Source organism: Pleurodeles waltl, chromosome 7, assembly GCF_031143425.1.
Source record: "Pleurodeles waltl isolate 20211129_DDA chromosome 7, aPleWal1.hap1.20221129, whole genome shotgun sequence".
Classification (NCBI taxonomy): domain Eukaryota; kingdom Metazoa; phylum Chordata; class Amphibia; order Caudata; family Salamandridae; genus Pleurodeles; species Pleurodeles waltl.
In genome coordinates this window covers 997,482,046-997,504,366 of record NC_090446.1, presented here as the reverse complement: position 1 = coordinate 997,504,366, position 22,321 = coordinate 997,482,046, and the positions used below count along the sequence as shown (strand labels likewise).

The 22,321-nt window shown below is 45.8% G+C and overlaps 1 protein-coding gene across 2 annotated transcripts in view; it reads right to left on the bottom strand.

Annotated features, from left to right (window-relative positions):
- SLC39A11 (solute carrier family 39 member 11) overlaps nt 1-22,321 on the bottom strand; it is a 1,676,832-nt gene that overhangs the window by 864,104 nt on the left and 790,407 nt on the right. The window lies entirely within an intron of this gene.

Genomic DNA, 22,321 nt, shown 5'->3' with positions numbered 1-22,321 from the left:
AGGTTTTTCGGAAATGGTTCATGACACTCTGGGGTGACTGTAGTCCAGGTTCCTCAAATGAGATACTGTCCCATTGTGAGCTCTCTTCCTTCCATTATTGATGTTTCTGTCTTCTTAGAGGCCTAAATCTCATCTGCCAGGGCCCTGTATTTTTTTTTTATAACCGCGGCCACAAAGGATAAACCTGAAACCTGCCATGGGGTGATTACCAGAGAGAACCAAGAGACTGACTGATTGGTTTTAATCAATGTGGCAGTATTTAATTGTTTGGTACACCCGGGACCAATTGTTCACTTCAATGAGCAGCTCACAAGATTAGAAACAATTGATGACAGGCATTGAGCACATCTTTGATTACCCTTTTAGGGCAAAGGTCACTGGGGTAGCATGCTCGATTGATTTTAACTATTATGTTGTGCATTGCCTGTAGTTTTGCTGCCTGTTTTCTGAATGTGTGCGTTTCGGCTCAGTATGGGTATGAGTGCCATCTCTCACTCTTCCTCAATGATTAGGTAATCATGCAATCGAAATGTTAGTCTCCAATTTGCCCTTGCTCTGCATTGCTTACCTCGGATACACATATTCCGGTTTTCATGCTCCTGTATGTCTCCCAGAATAGGGTGTGGTTTCAAAACGAGTACAGATATTAAATTGCTGCTCTTCAAATATCTAATCATGGGCACATTATTTTATCACTCTGTGTCTCAGTTCTTGCAGTGTGGGATACAACAGAGTGAACATTATTCAATGAATTCTTGGAAGTAGCGGATGATGTAAAGACTTTCACATTAGCACAGACAATGCATTTTTTTGTGCTTTCATTCCACTGAAGGACACACTTTTTCAAGTGGAAAGTTATTATTCTTTACAAACAAGAGCAGCGAGGACACTTTGAATCTATTCTCAATTCGAGTAACTTTACCATATTACTAAATGTCTTTTCCACTGCACTAATGAATATATACATTTTCAGGAGTTGCTCGTTTTGATAACCAACAAAAGGCAGTATAAACTGCATCAATATTGTACATTCTCCCTTCCCTCATGTTCAAGGAGAGCACAAAAAAAAAAATCTGACGAAAAAAAATCATGGGACAACATTTGGAAAGATTTGCACGACAAAAAAACACTTGAGAAAGGGAATATTCGTGGGATGTTGAGTTTTCATCTGTGGTTGCTAACAACTTAATGGGTACTCTGGTCTCGGGCTGAGTCCGCTGTTCTTCAGATGCTTGAAGACGCCCTTAGAATACTAGGTGGGGTCTCTTCTGCATGTTGCACCTCTCAGCAGCATTCACCACGGATCATGAGACTTTAGTGCAGTTCCTAGAACCACTTTTGTGGTTCTGAGGATTCATACTTAACAGGGCCTCCCCTCTCGATGGTGATTGTTTTCAGTCTATGGGAATTGGTCAATCTAGCACGGAAGATGTCAAAGTCCCACATGAAGTTCCTCCAGGCCTAATTATAAACCTTTCCTTCTTCAATTTGTATAGTAATTGGTAGGAACATCCAGTCACAGTGGACGTCGACGATCAAAGGCCTTATCAATTTAGCTCATCAAACACATGATGTGGAGTACTGTCTAGGCTATCAAGGCGTGGATGATAAATCTCCAAAAACTGAACCCTGAATATGTGGAGCCCCCCACTATTCTCTACCTCTGCATCCTCCGTTCTGGTTCAGCAATGGTTAAATGAGCTGGCGAACGGTGGCATCAGTCCAACGTCAATACCTTAAACTAAATCACAAGGTTTCTCCTTACATCTTGAATGTTTACTATATTTTACTAAGAATCTATACAAGTCTTGTGATTTCCAGCTTTCTTTACTAGCACAGTGAAGTTTTGTGCATCCCCTGAGGAAGTGAGTGCCACTGCCCAATCTCATGTCTGCTCACTTTCAGCGGTGGCGCTAAACAGTCTTCACGGGCCCCTCTGAAATCTGTTCTGCATACTGATGCGATATTGATGGTAGGGACCCACTTGTACGACTGCATAACTCCTGCTCTGGGTGCTCTCTATTGAATTCCTGGTACCGACAGATCCCTGGTCAACCTTGATTCAACAGCCCCTCACATCATCCACCTAGGCAGGACTGCACATCTGGCACAAAAACGGGTTGACTCTAGAAGTGAAAGGCCATTACAAAGCCAAGAAAGTCCCACAATGGAGATCCAGCGCTTTCATAAACGGAGCAGCAAACACACTGCGAAAGCCTGCTGTTTCGTTTAACAATGTGCACTTTCCGCAGCTTAAAGTTCACTTAGTTGCTTTACATTTATTTTATACAGTTAATGAAATATGTTATAGGATATATACATTGTTATTGTTCACATTTGTACTACAATTATTGTTGAAAGGCTAAAATTTTATTAAAGCGTTCTGACACATATGGTCTGGGTTAAGATGCAAAAATGTGCTAAAAGATCTCGTTAGGACGAAAAAAAGGCTTACGCTCCAGAACAAGTTATGCTGTGAACTTGAGAACTTTTTCTGCTATCCTCCACAAGCTACCCCTCCATTATCAGATGGGACAAACATCTTACTCTAGTGGTACTTGGAGTCTCAAAAAACAAAACTGATGTGAATAATTTTCTAACTGGACTTGCTGCGGTTACTACTGGGACACACACGAAAAACTAACATGGAGTCAATATATTTCATAAATTTTTTTATTTTTAATTTTTAGAGTACAATCAAAGCCACACTCAAGTGGTCATGAGCACACCAAAGGAGCAAAGATAAATGGTGAAAATAAAACATTACTTTTCTGCTCTATAAACTTTTCTCAAATGCTATATGACCTTGTTCGGGTGCACATTCCCTAACCTGAGAAAATATTTGGAAAGTAAAAGCAGAAAAGGACAAGTTACTTACCTTTGGTAATGCTTTTTCTGGTGGATACGGTAGCTATCTGTGGATTCCTCACCTTAATAATTCTCCCAATGCGCCAGCATTCAACAGAAAAGTTTCCTCGCTCTCCACATCAACAAGGATGTCACAATCGCACAGCTCCACTCGCGACTCCGTCTGACGTCATCAGAGCCATAAGAAGTGCTCACCTTAGTGCATATGTCAGTTTCGCACATCTAGCAGACGTGATGGCTATTAGAAAAACTGTCTTAATAACTAAGAGCCTCAATGGGTAAGTATGCATAGGCTCAAATGGTGAACCCATCAAAAAAGTCAAAACTAAATTCAAATCCCACTGAGGAATTACTAACAGACTGGGAGGAAACTTGTTTGTTAACCCTTTAAGGAACTAAGAAACATAGGGGACTTAAATAAAGAGAGTTGATCAGGTAGGCAAAGGAAAGTCTGCAGTGCTGATAAATACTCCTTTTACTGTCGCAACTGCGCAACCTTTCTGCGCTAAGGAAAGAGAAAACTGCAAAAAATATTAGATAAATGGGCTTTTAAGGGATCAAGTTGTCTCTCTCCACACCAAGAAACACATTTTGCCTAGCTACCAGCACAGACAGTCTTGGTGGAATGTGGCTTGGCTAAGAAGATAACATCCACCACTTCTGGAGGGAAAGAAAAAAGAACTCAGATTGGCCCGTTCAATCTCCAGGTATGTAGGTGCAGTCTCTGGAGGTGGGGGTGTAGAACCTGCCCTGCGACTGTGAGAGGAGGTCTGCCTTCTGAGGGAGACGGAGCAGAGGGCACAGTGAGAGTTGAAGAAGGTCTGTGTACCACACCCTTCTTGGCCAATCTAGGGCTATTAATATGACTTGGGCCCGATCTTGGCTATTTTTCCTCAGAACTTGAGGAATCAAGGGTATGAGATGAAACACATAAAGCAGTCAGTCTCTCCAGCTCAGCTGAAACGCGTCCCCCCAACACCCCTGCATCGGATACTGGAGGCTGCAGAACGACGGGCAGTTTGTGCTATCGTGAGTGGCAAACAGGTCTATCTAAGGTGCTCCCCACATCCGGAACACATGAAGAATCATGTCCGGATGGAGACGCCACTCGTGATCAGCCAAAAAGTGCCGACAGACCATCTGCACGTATGCTCAGAACTCCCTCCAGATGGTTTGCTACTACGCAAATCCAATGGTCCTGTGCCCAGGACCAGAGCCGCAGAGCCTCTATGCAGAGAAGGTATGACCTCACTCCTCCCTGCTTGTTGATGTACCACATTGCGTTAGTGTTGTCTGTTAAAACTTGAACTGACTGACCGCGAATGGAAGGGAGGAAGGCCTTGAGAGCCAGACGTATTACCCGCAATTCCAACAGATTGATGTGAAACATCTGTTCTACTGGAGACCAAAGGCCTTTGGTCTCCCGGTTCCCCATGTGAACTCCCCACCCTAGAGTGGAAGCATTCGTTTTGACTGCGGTCACCGGAGGTGGAAGACAAAATGGCCTTCCTCGAGAGAGTTGCTGTCCACAGTCAACCATCGCAGATCCACTGCAGCGTCTCTAGAGCTCGTTATCGACTCCTCAAGATCCCCTTTGTGTTGAAACCACTGCTTTCGGAAGCACCACTGGAGAGCCCTCATGTGTCAATGTGCGTGAGTGACCAACAGAATGCAGGGAGCGAACAGACAGATCAGATGTAGGACCTTTAGGACTGGAACAGCCGCTCCCTTTTGAAAAATTGGAATCAATACCTGAATGTCCTGAATCCTCTGTGGTGCAGGGTAGGCCCGATTTAACATTGTATCCAGTACTGCCCCTGTGAACAGGAGTCATTCAGAGGGCTCCAGGTGAGACTTGGGCACATTTACCGTAAAGCCCAGGTTGAACAACAACTGGGTTGTCACCTACATATGATGCAGCACGAAGTGTGGGGACTCAGTTTTGATCAGCGAATCGTCCAGGTAAGGGAATATAGATATTCCCTTCCTTCTGAGGTCTGCTGCAACCACTGCCATCACCTCCTTGAAGACTCAAGGTGTGGAAGTAAGACCAAAAGGAAGGAGCGCAAACTGGTAGTGCTGCGACCCTACCATGATCCGGATATACTTCCTGTGCGACTTCAGAAAAGGGATATGAAAATAAGCATCCTGGAAGTTGATAGACACCATTCAGTCCTCCTTGTTCAACGCAAGAAGCACCTGTGCGAGGGTCAGCATTTTTAACTTTTCCTGTTTGAGGAATCAATTCAAAGTCCTCAGGTACAAGATAGGTCTCAATCGCTCATCCTTCTTGGGGAATCAGGAAATATCTTGAATAACATCCCTGATCCCTTTCCAGCTCCGGAACCTACTCCACTGCACAAAAGGCTCTGCACCTCCTGATGAAGCAACAGGAGATGCTCTTCTGAACAAAATAAGTGACAGGAGGGAAGGGGGCACGAAACTCTCAAAAGGGAAGGACATAACCTTTTCCCACTAAGCTCAACACCCAAGAGTCCGAAGTTATTAACTCCCACTCGTGGAGAAAATGTAACAGCCTTCCCAATACTGGAGTGAGAAGTAGGGCTGCTTCCCTGGCTGGATTCCCCCAGAGTATGAGGATGAGGCGGAAGGCTGCTGTGCAGCTCCTCAAATTCTAACCCTCCCACAGCACCTATAGGACCTGTAAAGGGGGTTGGCTAGATGTTGCACACTGGACTGTTGCTTCCCACGAAAGGATGACCACGGCCAAACCCTCTGAATCTTCGGAAAGATCTGAAGGACGTAGAAGAAGAAGTCTGAAGGCCCAAAGATTTTGCAATGGCTCTGCTATTCTTGAACCTTTCCAGGGATGAGTCCACCTTTGCCCCAAACAGTCTTATACCATCAAATAGGATGTCCATCAACGCAGCCTGCACATCAGAGGAAAAACCCGAACCTCAGAGCCAAGCATGGCTCTTAGTCGCAATGGAAGTCCCCATGGCTCTACCAACTGAGTCTGCGGTGTCCAGACCTGACTGAATCACCTGCTTACCTGCCGCTTGACTGTCCTGCAACAGTTCACTAAAATGCTCATGAACTTCTTGCAGCAATTTAGGGACGACCTCCTTTGCCGTATCCATTAGGGCATAGATATATCTCCCCAGTACACATGTTGCATTCAGTGATTTTAAGGCCATGCTTACTGAGGAGGAGCATTTCTTTGCAGACTGCTCCATGCCCTCTGACTCCCTATCACATGGTGTTGTAGAGAATTATCCCGGAGCCGACCTTAAAAAACAACTTTGTATTTTCTGACTACAGTCTTTGAAACCGCGTATGTAGTAACTGGTTTCTTCCATATTTCTAATATGGGCTATGTCAAAGCATCATTGTAGGGGAGAAGGGACTCTGAAGAGGAAGCTGATGGATGAAGAACCTCCGTCACAATGTTAGTTTTTAACTCAGACGCAGGCAGTGGCAAGTCCCAAAATTCTGCCGCCTTCCTAATCACACCATGGTAGGTAGTCGTTTCTGCCGAGAGTTCACCTCCAGGCGATAAAAGCTCCCACTCAGGGGACGTATCCAACCCTCAAACAGTATCTAATCCCTGGAAATCATCTGAAGGCCCAGGAATCTCTCCTTCTTCCAACTGTTGTTGTTGTTGGTCCTCTCGATACTGCTGCTCTTCCAGAAGTATTAAGGCCTTCCTTCTAGACCTTAGCCTAGACTCCAAAAGTGACGTCGATAGAGAATTCTTTGACGATGCCCTTAAAGGAGAGGGCATGACTGGTGGAAGAGGAGCTGAATCTACACTCTGCGCCGGAGTAGAGTGTTGAGATCTATCCGACACCCGATCGGCGCCACAGACGCCTTAATCTGAGGTAGAGGTGGTGACATCCTCTACGCCATGCCAGTAACATTGAAAGGTGTTGCTGGTAAAAAGGGCATAAATAGAGCCTTTTTATACGGCACCAGCAACCCCAGCATAAAAGCCAAAGGACCCATGGTACCAGCAGGTGCCCCAGGGTGGACCACTGCCCTAGTAAAAATGATAAGCATAGCATTCAGGAACAAAGACAGACCCGCTCCCGGAGCCGGAAATGCAGGATACTCTTGTTCCCCTTGCGGTGGCTGAGCTGAATCTGTTGCCCGAGCCCCAAACTCCTTAGTTTGAGAGGATGCAGGGGAAAAGTAAGCCATTGGACTTACAGGCGACTCCAAAATCTCAATCAAAGTTAGTGCCAGAGATGCCTCAGATGACTGCGGTTGAGGAGTCACAGTGGGGCTCACTTCCTAAGTCATGCGGAACCATGACCTCGAAGACAGACACCAACTGATCTCTGGAGAGCACCACCATGACTCATGTCGTCAACGTCGCTTCTTGTGAGACCTCGATGACCTGTGCGACGGAGTCTTCGATCTTCTTTGACCTCTTATCTCTTTCTTAACCTTTGATAGAAAGAGCTTTGCCTCACTCTCTTTAAAAGCCTTGGGGTTCATGCGTTGGCAGGACGAGCAGCCTGCCACATTGTGATCCGAGCTCAAATACCAGATGCAATTCTCATGCGATCCGTCACCGACATTTGGTCCCTGCACTCGCTACAAGGTTTAAACCTGGATTTATTCGGTGGAGACATAGTAGTGCTACAAAATAATTCCCTTGATTTATTATTCGGTGGAGACATAGTAGTGCTACAAAATAATTCCCTTGATTCAGTTAAGATGCAACAGAGAGGTAGAAAACTGTTAGCCTTGAAGGTGCGGAAAAAAGGGAACTGATGTCAGCACCCCGGCGATGACTTCTTATGGCTCCCATTACGTCAGACGGAGTCGCGGGCTGAGCCGTGCAATTGTGACGTCGTCATCGACATGGAGAAGTGGGAAAACATTTACATCGAATGCTGGTGCATTGGGAGAATTCATAAGGTGAGCAATCCACAGGTAGTTGTAGACATCAAAATAACACATTTTTCACCCTCTTCCTAAAGGCCAAGAAATTATTGTTTTTATGAACCTCTTCTGGCAACTTACTATGTCTTACTGTGTCTTACTTCTGCCCTATCACACTTGATCCCAGTCACTTTTAGCAGATAGTAATCTTAAACTGCAGATGTCTGGAAGGCCAAATATAATAGTTTAGATTTGGAATGTAAAGTAGAGCTTCAATGCACCATAAGAAGACGTATAAACAATGTGCACGCAATAACTGTAGACCAATGCAGTTTCTAATGGACAGGTATCAGGTGTGCCATTCTAGGCACATTTTTTTTTTTTTACAGTTTGTAACACTCGATTGTGGACAATTTACAGGCAGTCTGGAGGATGTTGAGGTAGTCTGGCTTACTGTACATAACAGTAATCAGGTCTGACACCAATAACAGCCCAGGCCACCAAAACTAAATGTTCCGCTCTTAGAAACTACTTGATTCACCTTAAGGCTATGTGGAGTACAGCCAACCACATGATTCACTTATGGCTCCATTAAGAGTGGGAGTCAGAGCGCGCTCTAGGTTTTTTTTTATATGAATGGCACTGCAGATATCATACTGCTGAATTACTATCTAGGGTAAAGCTCTTTGCTAGCTCATATTGTAGTGAGAAGCACATGGCAAAAGGTCTCACCTATCCATCTTTATTCAAGATTAAATTCCAATGTAAATACTGAGAAAATTGTCAGTAATCACATGTACTACATACCAAGCTCTAGGACTTCTGACTGCAAAGGCTTGGTAAGGGCAGCACATAGATATTAAACAATGGTGGAAACAAACCAATCTGGCAAGTAGCATGAGACCAGCTAAAAATATAACCATCCATAATCACACAGCTGATTAAAACAAAATGGAAAGACCCAGTGTACAGATATCCTGCAAAGTAGGCAAAATGAACAACTAGATCTTGCAGGTAGTACTGACAGAGGGGAGACTCTCTTTGAACCTCAGGTATGGTGGGAGTAAGCTCTAAACCACCAGATCTGCATTCAAGACTGCCTGCCCTCATGAGCCCAATGTAGATGAACCTTCTCCAATGATCCACAGCTGTAACAAGCAGTTCTCTAGTAATTAGAAGAGTGTGTCCCTTGGCCTGCTTTGAAGGCAGAAGCAGACCACCAGTAACACGATAGGACGTGCAATATGGGGTTTACTGCTGAGTGAGTGTCTTGCCTCAGATCTGAACTTCTGCACTTTGCACTAGTTGGAGCCTCCTAGTTAGATACAAGGTAAGCCTTGCTACTAGGGAATTCCTGTGCAAGCGGCAAAGGCACAAAGGTGTGAACTAAAGAGTTCAGGTACGTGAAAAATAGAAGCTACAAATTCAATTGTGGCTGCAGTTAAGAAGATAAACATGCAGTGAGTGCGGCTTTAGAAATAATGTCCACATAAATCTCAAGTAGCAGCCACTCTAAATGTAATGTAGGATTCCATTGATCCTTTTCATAACCTCAAATGCCCATCCGAAACCAAGATCAGATCACCAGATTTTTTTTTAATTAAGTCTGCCATTCTACATTCATCTGCCCCCCTTTGTCAGAGGACTCAAATCCTCTTGCATGACTGCCATAGCCCCAGACATATATCAAGGCATCAACACCACATTGAGGGTACTGCACTACATGACTACACATAATGACACCTCTGCCTCTCATACAACAGGAATAACTGCAAGGGACAGGATCTTCTGGTAATACGCCATTACCGGAGAGGTTACACTTAATTGGAATAGAACAACCTTCAATGTGGCATTCTCCCTGAGCCTTGGTGTCTGACAGTCCTGATGGCACTATCACAGCACCATCATACCCTGCTAATACAGGCCCTCATCCATCAAACAGCATATGATAAAAACAGAAATACAGGCCTTGTCCCTGGCCACAAGGAGATCATCCACCATATAGTACCTGGCTTATTCTCTCTCAGAAAAAATAACCTTCTCCAGGCAGTTCTAAAGTAGTTATAATCTGGTACAAAAATATCCATCTGACATGGGAGTGTCTTGACACAGAATCTGGCACCTAAAAATAATTTAGCCAAGTCTCTCTTTCAGTTACTTTTGTCCTATCGATTCAATTCTTCATTTATATAGCAGGGCAGCATTTTTTTATGATCTGCAGCTGGAGCATCCCTCCTCCACAGCATTCCAGGCCAGCACGCACAACACAGATGGGCAACCATGAAGTGTCATGGACACCCAGTGCTTGGGGACTCTATTTCTTAGGCAGCTCTTCATTATGTTCATATATGTTCAATCTGTGGTACGTGAGTCTCTCAAACTACTGAGGTATGCCAGTGTAAAATGGAGCCAGCACAGCTGCAGAGCACATGTGGGGTGTTTTCGGTCTTTATATTTGTAAGGGGGCACTCTGCATTTCTGTACTTTAATGGGGATTGGCATGTGTTAGGCTGCCACCTAATGCTTTCCTGTGGTCACATACGTCCCTGGAGCGACTAATATGTCATGGAACTGGTAGTGCCAATCTCCTGCATATAAGTTACTGTGAGAACATACGGACATTAATTACCATTTGTGTGATAATGGTTTAATGGAGCAAACTGCTGGTTCTTCCAACTTCTGTTTGCCCCATCACGTAATCTATCTGGTGACTGTTCGTCCATAATAGGCTTCTACCTGTTGTTTCTTGTCCAGGTTGACCACTAATTAGGATCTAAGGGTGCTGGAGAGACGAGATGGATGCTCGACTCTCTGTCCTGCTCACTATAGAGTAGTAGCCTTGTGCCCTGGGGTCTACTCGTAGCTGTACATGCCTAGTAACAACTGTAGGCAGATAGCATTACCTAATGAGCCACAAATGAACTGCAGAATTAAAATGAAACATACCTCACTCTCGAGAGTTCTAGAAATTCCAACTCTGGTGAGCTCCTCGTTTGGTTCGCTGACTCCTTAACCATCAATGCAATTAATTTCAGCCAGGAGGCTGGGAAAAATGCCTTTTGCATCTGAACTTAAAGCTTCATGGATCTAAAGGTATCCTGAGATGCCATTGGATATCTTTGCCAGAAGGACCCACCTCCCCCTTAAGTTAGGTTACCGTGCTTGAGGTGAGAGGCAGGGCCAGTGCTTTTGTATAGCGATTGAAAGCAGCAGCTTTAGGGTGCCACTGCAATACTCAAAATTAACATTACAAGATCTTTTTTCAGTGTATTAAGAGCCCTTTTGTTAGCAAAAATTCTATATTGACCGGAGAGCGGGAAATACTTGCGAAGTTCCTAGATAAAAAGAGAATACATGTGCATTTACAACTAATTTCTGCGTGGCTTCATAGCTCTTCGGTGTCACCTACTTAAGAAAGCAGTGGTGAGCAGATTTAGTTATGGTTTGAAAATTATTATTATTTTTTTTTATAAAGAATTTTTATTGATTTTATGAAAAGTAAATCGAGTGAAATACGAAAATATAAAAATAAAAATAAGAATAAGCAACATGACACCGGATAGTGTCTTGGGACGACCGTACATAACATTGGGCCCGTAGGCTTCATGATCAATAATTACAAGCGCACAATAAACATGGACAGATCAAATGAATAGTATTTGGATAACAGTATTACGTCGTGAGGGCACTGATCACCTGTGGTCCCGACCAGCGGGCAGTCCCTCCTGTACACACACACAGGTGGAGGGCCCCGTTCCGCAATCGGACAAACGGTCCACATGTTCCCCCACTGCCCCCATATCTTGTTGTATTTGTCTGGGCTTCCTCTGGCTTCGTATACAGGCTTTTCACATAGCGTACACCAGTCCACACCCTGCCTCCACTTGGTCAATGTGGGAGCCGCTACTGCCTTCCAATCTGCCATAATGTCTCTCTTTGCCACCAGGCAGACCACTCCCAAGAAGATACGGTCCGCTCTTCTCAATCCCGTCTCCCCCATCGCCCCCAGGAGGAGGGGAAGAGGGGCCATCTCCACCTCTGATTGTAAGACCCTCGAAATTTCCCTCATAATCGCCCTCCATTAAGTCGCTATGACTGGGCATGACCAGACCATGTGGAAGAAGTCCGCGTCTGGGCCGGAGCACCGAGGACAGTCGGCCGTCTGTTGCAAGCCTGCTCTAAATAGTCTTTCAGGGGAGAAGTATGCTATGTGGAGGAAGAGGGTCTGGAGTACTCTAAATCAGGACTTCATGGTCAAGGTCCTAGGGGCCATCAACACGTCTCTCCAGTCCTCCTCTTCTATGGGGCCCACCCATCCCTCCCATTTCCGGCGAAGACTATCAAGAGAGGGGGCAGTATTGGAGAGCAGGGAGCGATAAAGCTGGGAAATCCCTACCCTGCCCAGGCCTCCCATCAAGGTCATCGCCTCCATAGGGCTGCAATCAGGGACGTCGTCCCCTGGTCGGATGTGTACCAGAAGTGCGTGTCTAAGCTGTAAATATTTATGAAATTGGGTTTTGTTTAGTGAGTAGATTTCTTGGATATCCTCAAAGGACCGCATATGTGACTCTCCCCAGACGTCTCCAAGGGTAGTGATTCCAATGTTGTCCCACTTTCGGAATCCCTCTAGTGTTGAAACCTCTAGCAGTCATTTCCCCTGCCACAAGGGGGTCTGCCGGGTGAGACGATCCCACCATCCTGTCGCTTTCTGGGCCGCTCGCCAACCCAATAAAATCACCCTCGTAACTTTCGGTGTGCCTCGAGGAATCTGGCTACCATATAGGGCATCAAAGACTCCGGGGTAGCCAATTGTCTGAAGCTCGAGTCTGTAGGCGGGGTCTGTCCAGCCTCCTCCCAGCCAGTCATTAATCACTAGCAAGTGGGTTGCAAGGTAGTAGAAATAGATATTAGACATACCCAGTCCTCCATCATAAGTATCTCTCTGGGATGTGGTAAGGGCCAATTTGGTGCGAGAGCCATGCCACAAGAACTGACGCGCCACTGTATCCATCTCAGTGAACCATTTCCGGGGGACCGGGTATGGAAAGTTTTGCAGGAGGTATAAAAATCTAGGGAGTATCATAATTTTATAAAGTGCTATTCTGCCCAGTAGATTGAGGGGTAGGCACTTCCATTTTTGGAGGTCTTCTTTGATTTTTTTAGTGAGTGGCGAGACATTTAACTCCCATGCTAGCTCAGATAATAAGGCTACGTGTACGCCTAGGTATTTAAAGTTGTTGCGTCGGATCGGAATGTTTCGCTGCCAGTCAATACATTCTCTGGAAGGGTGTAGAGGGACCAGGAGGGATTTGCCAGGGTTTAAAGTCAGACCAGAGGCCTGGGAGAAGAGGTCCAAGAGCTGCAAGATCCGTGGGCCACTTGTGGCTGGATTGGAGAGATAAATAAGAACATCGTCTGCATATAGCGCCACTCTATCTTCAGGGCCTTCCGGCCATGTCCAACCTTCTATTAGGGGGTCTTCTCTCAGTATTTTCGCCAAAGGTTCTATCGCAAGTGCGAATAGTAACGGGGATAGTGGGCATCCCTGACGAGTACCACAGCGTATGGGAAACGGATCTGAGACCACCCCGTTTGCTTGGACTCATGCAGTCGGGTTGGAGTAAAGTAACTTTACTAGGCCACGGAACTTAGGTCCAATCCCATTGCCCTGGAGGACCTCTTCCAAGTAAGACTAGTCCACGGTGTCAAAGGCCTTTTCGAAATCGAGGAGAAGAAAAGCTAGGGGTGCCCGGGTCAAGACCCCGCGGTGTTCCAGGGCAACGTGCAGTCGCCTAATGCAGTATCTGGTACTGCGCAAGGGCATAAACCCACATTGGTCTGGTTGTATCAATGTGGGGAGTACGGGCTTCAACAGGGAAATGGGTCGGTATGCCGAGCAGCTGCGCGACGGAGGCTGGGTCTTGGGGATTACCACGATAGTGGCCTTGTCAATCCCAGAGGGGAAGTGGCCTTCTTTCTCAGCTTCTTCGTACATTTTAAGGAGGTGAGGGCTCAGGATATCACTACATCGGTGGTAGAGCTCCATCGGGAAACCGTCCGGGCCAGGGGTTTTGCCTGATGAAAGGCTGGCTATCGCACCGTCACCTCTGCAAGGGTTAGTTCAGCATCCAGAATTTCCCTGGTTGTTTGCGGAATCTTAGGAAGCACAATGTCCTCCAGGAGAGGGTTCTCTTTCAACGAGAGGCCTGGGGTGTTTCGCATATAACTGTGTGTAATAGGAGGCAAAGCTTTGGGCGATGTCACCTGGTAATCTAGCGAGCACTCCAGACTCATCAGTGACCTCGGAAATGACCCTGTCCGCTAGTGGTCGTGTGCCCAACCAGTGCAGGAGCTTTCCGTTCCTGTCCCCCTAACCGTATACCCGGGCTGCCTTTGCTCTCCAAATGTGTTTTGCGGACTCTAGGGCCAGGTGTTTGATCTCTTCTATAATCATGGCAAGTTGCCTTAGGGTGGAGGTTGACCCATCTCTAGTGCTTTGTCGCTCAAGTCGTACTGCTTTGGCTTCTAGTATTGTCACCTGCGCATCTCGGGCTCGTTCCCGGACCCGAACAAGGTGTTTGGCGTGGCCTCGAAGGGTGGCCTTGCATGCAGCCCAGACTGTGCCCAGGGACCGGACCGATCCCATATTGTGTTCAAAATACCGGATGAGATGTTCTCTGATTTCTAGGGTGTATTCGCCTTCCTGAAGGTGCCACGTGTTTAGACGCCATAGCGGACGTCGGGTCGGGTCTGAGCTGCCCAATCTGATCTGCACTGGTGAGTGGTCCGAGACCCCCCGTGGCAGTATCTCTGCCCTGGTGACCCTAGAGATGTCCTGTGCAGGCATGAACACAAGGTCAATTCTAGCCTGCGATTGGTGGGCTGCCGAAGTGTGTGTGTATTGTCGCGATCTTGGATGCCAGGTTCTCCACACCTCACACAGTCTAAGGCTCTCTGCCCACCCATTCAAGCTCGACGCCCGCCTAGATCGAGAGGCAGATATTGTCCCGGAGACATCTAGACTAGGGTCCAGGACGGAATCAAAGTCTCCTCCCAATAGGGTGGAACTCTGGGGAAGTTCTGCCAGAACCTGGCGGAGCGCTAGCAGGAAATTGTCAAACACAGTTGGGGAAGCATAGGCGCGCACACAAAGCTACATGGCACCCCGTGAAGTGACCCGGACACCACCACAAACCTCCCCTGTGAGTCGGACCTCGTAGAGGTAACGACCATTGGTTGCGAGCGATGGAGAAGAATAGCAACCCCTCTTGACCCCCCTGTAAAGCCGGAGTGGTAGACCTTATCATATCCCCCTCGCGCCAGCATGGGGCAAATGGTGCCAAGCAGGTGGGTTTCCTATAGTAAGACCACTGATGGGGCATACCTACGGAGGGCACTAAACACTGCAGACCTCTTAATTTTGTCTAGAAGGCCGTTCACATTCCACGACAGAATCTGTATCAGTGAGGGCCACATGTCCACTGTGTCAGTGTAGTGTGATATTGGGAGCCCATCAAGGGGCCCGAGTGCGGCCGTCCCAACCAAATAAAAGGAATACAAGCATATATGTAGAAAAGGAAACTTATTAAAACGAAAATACTAAATCCCTTTGTTAACTTCACAACCCCCAACCCCCTCCACCCCATACTTCTACCCCGGAAGCATCTGTCGCCCAACTACCCAAATGAGGTAACGCAGCCAGGTGGGCTGTCACTAAGGTGGATTGGTGGACCCCTCCATTCAGACGGATTGTTATACAATTGATCACTAGAAGTCGAGTTCTGCGAACCAGGTGGCGAGCGCTACAGCAAGGAACACTTCAGGCCCACCGAGGGAGAGCGCCGAGGAGGAGCGCCACACACCAGTCTCCAGTGGCAGCCGATTGCTGCCCTCTCCCTCTGGAGCTCCACAGAAGTCTTTGCTCGGTTGCGCCAGCGGACCGAGCAGATCTTGCTGGCTTCTCACCTCAGGCGCACCTCACATAGGAGGGCGCGCCGCCACGGGCGGTGCGGATCTCGGCCTCCATGTCTGCTGCGGTGCCGGGCCAGTTTTTAGCCGCTGCGCGGGTGCTGCGATGTCAGGGCTCGCAGCCTCTCCTTCAGCACCGATCAACTTGCCTGCAGGGACGATCAGAGATGCGGAACAATGCCCGGAATGGCGATTGTTTCGGGCGGATGACGGAGGGGTCCAGAGCACACTCAGAGTGTGACCGCCATCTTGACGCCTCGAAAATGATTATTTTTAGTATAGTAACACAGCGCTATATTTTCTGAAAATCGTTATCTTTCTTTATCTCCTATGAAGTCACCTTGCAATTCCCGAGTCTTTTGGTGAAACCCTCTTAAAGGTTTGGTGACTAGAGACATCAGAACAGCCTAGCAAAAGCAGCTTCACTTGGGACTGTCTATGTCACAAATGGTGGCAGGACGGTGCAACGGAAATGTCCACGCAGCTCGATATTTAAACAAAGGGATAAATACTGTAAACTCACACAGTGAGTAGCCAGACTGGGAAAAAGCATTTTACCCCAGAAGCTTCCAAATAGTGAAGTGCCACATTAAAGAGTGGTACTGATGCACAACACACTAGCTTGAAATGCAACAAAACAAAAAAGAACATGCACCATATGAGAAGGGCTTACTTTGTCAGGTAAAGATGCAGCATACCTCGAGCCTTTGGGTTTAGTAGCACCAGGCAACAGACTTAGAAAACAGGGTTTGTCAAATTTCAGCAGGGACCAGAGGAAAATGGGCCCAATGGTAACCAACATCCAAAAGACATGGACAAGGAGTGGGATAGCCTTGGAATTCACTTGAAGAAACAAAGGAGGGTGCAACAGACTGTCCAAAATGGCTATGGTGATACAAGCATGCTGAGCTCCTTTATGTGGGGAGGTCCCCCTTTACATATCGGCGACTCAGCAACCCCGCCCTCGCTCTTCCACCTACAGTGTGAATGATACCTGTTTACACACAGGGCCTGATTTAGAGTTTGGCAGACGGGTTACTCTGTCACAAACATGACAGATATCCCGTCAGTCCTATTACGATCTCCATAGGCTACTATACAGCAGATGGGATATCCGTCACGTTTGTGACAGACTAACCTCCTCCGCCAAACTCTAAAACAGGCCCATAGACATGTGATTGTTGGTTTAGCAGGTTTGAGGAGGTCACAGCACTGCAAGGAGCTGAAGAAAGAACTGCAGTTATATGGCCAGGTAGCATTTGCCTGGCAGGACTGGAGGCAAGAATATCTCACAAAAAGCACGACACGGAGAACACGGAACAAGGGCCACCAGTGCCGTTGTCACATAGCTGAAGAGCAAAACAAGGCACATTACACTTGGCCTCTTCGGGTTTCTAAATTAACCCATAGGGGAATGTTGTGTCCTACCATGACCTCTAGAACACTGGAATATACAAAGGAGAGGAGGGTCCCACCATTAGCAGGAGGGTGGCACTACACTCTCCCAGACACGGAAGCCACAGTTTACATTTTGGAGCACAGCAACCTTGTGTCTCTAGCTTTATTTCCCTCAGCTACTGAAAATGGCACGATAGTAAGGAAATGGTCAAAAGTTATCCATGGAACAAAGTCTGTAACCACGACATAAACCAAACAATTGACTCTGCTAGGCACAGATTATCACAGACATTCTGTTCTGGCAGGATTTCATCGATTGGTGTCCCATTAACAAAGCCATAAATAGGACCAGCTCACTCAGGCAGAATGTGACAGCAATGGAAAGTGAATTACAAATTTTGTTCATATTTTATTTCAGTGTGAATGGTATTTAAAGAACAGAAAGATCTTCCTCGAGGAGGCTCTTAGGCCAGCACATTCCAATGACCATTTCAGCATTCTATCATTCAGACTGGGAGGTCTTATCCCAGAAACTACACAGAAAGATCTCACTTTCCGCAGAGCAGGTCATAAAACTAGAAACACAAAACATTCCACCAAGGATCCATCTCCAAAAGACCCAGCAGGAGCTCGGAAAGGTTGCAAACTATGTACAGGTTTTCCTACCGTAATCACTGATCCAGAAAAGGACAATAAGCTCTGTTACGAAATCAGTTGCAGGATGCTAAGCGCTAGGCATGATAATTTCTGTATTCCTCTTTCATTCTCTTGCTCAATTTGGGGCATTGGGTGTTTTTTTTAACTTCAAATGACTGCACAAAGAAAAAGAGGCAGTCCATGTCAAGTAATGACTGGAAAGATGTTAAGGACTTGGGAAGAAAGACCTGAATAATAATATGATGTTAGCATGTTCAAGTGGAGTTATCAATATCTAAAAGCCACAAACTTCTTACTTCCACACCCTTCAAATTGCATATTCCTAGGCACTTAGCAGTTTCTACCCTCTCAACCCCTCTTGTGACTATCTTCTTTCAAGAGTGTTCAATACGAATTACTGGACATGTAATAAAAACAATGAAATAAATGCCCTACTTCTGAGGCCGTGTTATAGCCCTCTTCATCGGCATTGAGCAAAGGCTACAAAATGTCTTAGGTCCCTTAGCCTTGCAGCAGTTCTTGAAGGTCCAGCTAGCCTTGAATCAGGATAGGCTGCCAGAACTATAAAGGATGATGGCTATAAGGTAAGATGTCCTTGCAGTATTTTGCTGAAGTGGAGGGTCACTTAAAATTTTTAGGCCTTCTGTACTCCCAGTTGTTCCCTCGGACTCTTGTGTCCGAAGCCACCATGGTTTGTTGGATACAGAAAGAGGGTGACTTTTAGGCAGACTGTAATTGGTGAAAGGACAACCATCATTAGAAGTAGGTAGAGCAACGTTTGCAAAACATGTGTTCATTGTGTGTGGTGAAAGAAACTCCAAGGAGGATACATACTTTACCTATGGGGGTGGCTTTTGTATAAATACATTTTTAATCAGCAGCAGTTGCTAATTTGACTTTTCAATCTTTGTATAATCCCATTTTAGCTCCTAAATGATTGTTTTTTTATCAGGTTTTTACGAATTTGTAGAACATGCCTGTATGTATGCACAAAGATCTCTTTGTTGATTATTAAATACTTTGCAAACAAAGTTAAATGGGCTATTTTATGAAAAATATGTAGGAAGAAACTCAATGAATGCCTACTTAAAGTCCACATGTGAAATATATGACATACAAGCGTTTCTTCGGGGGACACAGTGTGACTAATCTTTATAGGAATTAATTTTAAAATTAGGAGTGCAAATGTTTACTGATTGATATGGTCATGTGTACAGGGCTTGGGTCCTTAGGACCTACATGGGCCAAACCCGTTTTTTCATCTGATTCTATTTCAATACTCGGCAGATTAGTCATGTCACCAAAAAATCTGACATCAACCCGATAGCCTAGAATAAAAAAGCAAAGTTTTCTATGTCCCACAACCTGTTTATTTACACCTTACTCTGTCTGGGAAATGACTGCCCACGTGGAAACACGACTGTGTATCTTTTCCATCACGACTTTTACTCTATCTGGGATGCGACGCACATGGGACGTGTTCTACACACCAGCACAGACAAATATTATGATGGCGCAGAATCAATCAGACATTATAGAAGTGCATTTCAGCTAGAGAAAGAAACAAAACGTTTAACTCGTGCGGCACGACCCAGCGATCCGATCTGTGTTGATACCATACTAACAATAATATATAAAGAGACGACTTAGTCTAGTCTCACCGTACAAACGCAGGGGAAGTGTTTAAGCTCTCTCGGTGCTGTTTTTTCTAACAGGCATCTTCTGCCCTTCAAGAAATTATGCACAGATGAACTGAAAGCGCAGTCGTTTCGATCGCTCAATGAAGACTCGGTGCCGCAACTAACAAAAATGGCGTCGGTGAAGCAGCATATTAATTGCACAATTTGTTTTGGTTGGGATGCCGGGGAAAAATGCGACAAGTGACTGGAAAATGCGGAATGTCGAATTTGCATTTATATTGTATGCAAACTGTCTTCCGTTCAAAGCTGTAGCAGAACAAAGGGGCCCACCGTTCGCCTTCCTTGCAGTGCGGAAACAACAATGCCAAACAGTGGTGTCAGTTACCAGTTTTACAGAATGTATACGTGCAAACACGTCAGGGCATGGAGTACGCTTTGCATTAATATTTAATGCCGGTTGGACGTGTCATATTGGAACTGAATGATCGCGAAAAGAGACACTTGCAGTGCAATCTTCCCAACCTCCTGTCCATGCACTCTGATTTCTTTCTCTCATGAATGCAGAGGTGGCTGGTGACATAGGAAAGTGGTGGGGCGTAAAAGTTAGGGATGAGTTTATTTAGCGAGCAACCACTGCATTTTTGTTTATTTTCACCTTGTGATAATTTTGAAAAGTGTGCACCCCCATGATGGGGACCCATCACACTCATTTGCATAGAATCACAATTACAACTGAAATACGTGACCACTGTGCAGTGAACGCTGCAGTGAGGCCAATGATAGGATGGCCATTTATCCTGAACACCTTTTTGACCCACTGACAGACCCTGTGAGAAACTCGCAGTGCCTTCAACCACAGCTCCAGAGCTCTCAATCGTGCACACAAGTGGCGCCACTCTGGTCAAAGTATGCACTGTACAAGGGTAATGTGCTACATGAAAAAGAACACAAACCACCATTGTTTGTTGGATACAGAAAGAGGGTGACTTTAAGCCGAATGTAGCTGTGCGAAAGGACAACCATCACAAGAAGTTGGTAGAGAAACACTGATCAGACAGGAAGATTGCAGACACATGAAAAACCAAACCACAGGATACGGGTTTGCAAAAAAAAGACATCAATTGAGTGGGATAGAAAATCCAAGGAGGATGCTGTGTTCAGCATGAGGGAAGTACTCGGATTGGATGGAGCAGGCTAACCCAGCGCTCCTTTTGAGGCTAGGGTCCTGTGCCTGCAATCCCCCAGCTGTTTAACACCGCTATGATTGATGTGGTCTGAAGTGCGCATGTCAGGCTGGCCATCGCAAAACCGACGGGCAATTCAACATGAGCGCTCCGCACTGCACACTTGGCAAGTTATCCTGCTGCTGCCACCAATCAGCAGGAATAAGCCCTGCCCTTACTCTCAAACTCCTGCTAGAACAGTGCAGGCCGGTGGCACATCATATAATAAAATGGTAATGACCACTTTATTAATTTAAATTTACCTGCTGCGCTCGCAGCAGGCTGGGTGACGCTTCTCCGCCTTTTATGGGAACCTTCGCTGCATAAATGTGTCCCAAGGTCCTCAAACTATGTACCATTTTGCTTGATATGGATGGGAGCACATAAGAACACAGTTCTGGCACTGATTCTTTAGCTAAAGCTCAGTTCTAACTCAATTATGGGTACGTTTAGGAGAGTCTATTTCACGAATGATAAGTGTGAATGAAAGGTTGTTACTAGGTCAAAGTTTGGAAAATGAGACCTATTGTCAAACTAGATGATGTGATGGCATGACACTAGTTACCAGACACTGACTTTGCTCTTGGTGGTCCTGTTTCAATGCATCTAGCTGCTCAGGCACATTCAAGAAGTAAATTATTCCCATTGCTAGAAGCAAATGTGTCTCCAGCTCCTCACACTGGTCTTCATGTGATCTATTCAAGAGGCTCCAAGTCGTGGTAGAGTGTTGGTGTTCTTTTACTTTCTGACCCTCTGTCCAGGTCCCAAATCTCATTAGTCTTTGTGATGTCAGCACCTCACAGTATCTCTCAGTGTACCCCAAGCATCTTATATTGCCTCTCCGTCCTAGCTCTGTCCCTGCATGCTGTTTGGGCTGCCTTGGGTACTTGCTGGGCGGGGACGCAGGTTTTCATTTACAGAGCAGATATCCAAGGAGGGAGGGGAGGGCGAGGAACCTACTGCTTTACTAACAGACACACAGACGCCCTTTTAGCAAAAACACACAATTGCAAGACTGGGATTGAGAAATGGTGATTCTACAACAATGGTGGAGAGTCTTTTTGGGCTCCACCCTTTCAAACAGTATCTTAGGGCTCTGCAAGGCAGCACTCTGTTTTGCGCCCGGATAACACCAATAACTAAGGGCCACTAAGACATGCTCTAAATATCAGAAAACCTTTGGGAGAATAAACGAGTAATTGAAGCATGGAACATTTTTGGACATTAATCTCTGCAGTTATCACAAGTACTATCTATTACTAGCCCTTCAACCACTTCTAATACTACTGTTACTCCAGTTACTCCTACTTGCACTAGTGGGGTGCTGCCACCATGTTAGTACCTGGTACACCAAGCACAATTAGTAGTGGTATTGATACTCTGCTTGATGACTACTAATAATACTTCAAGTATCATGATCATAATACAACCCCTAGTAGGGCTGTCTTGGTATCGTCCTAATATGACTAGTAGGGCTGTATTGGTGCTTACTACTACTACAGAAAGTATTATTACAGACACTATTACTGCTGACGCAAGTATTAATGCTGTTACCTCTAGTGCTGCTACTGCTACTACTAATACTGACCCTTTATCTATTGCACATTACCATTCGTATGATACGTGTACTACTGGTACAAGTAAAACTTCTAGTGGCACCAGTAATACCGCGGATACCAACACTGCTGACACTACTTGAACTACTAACTAATACTT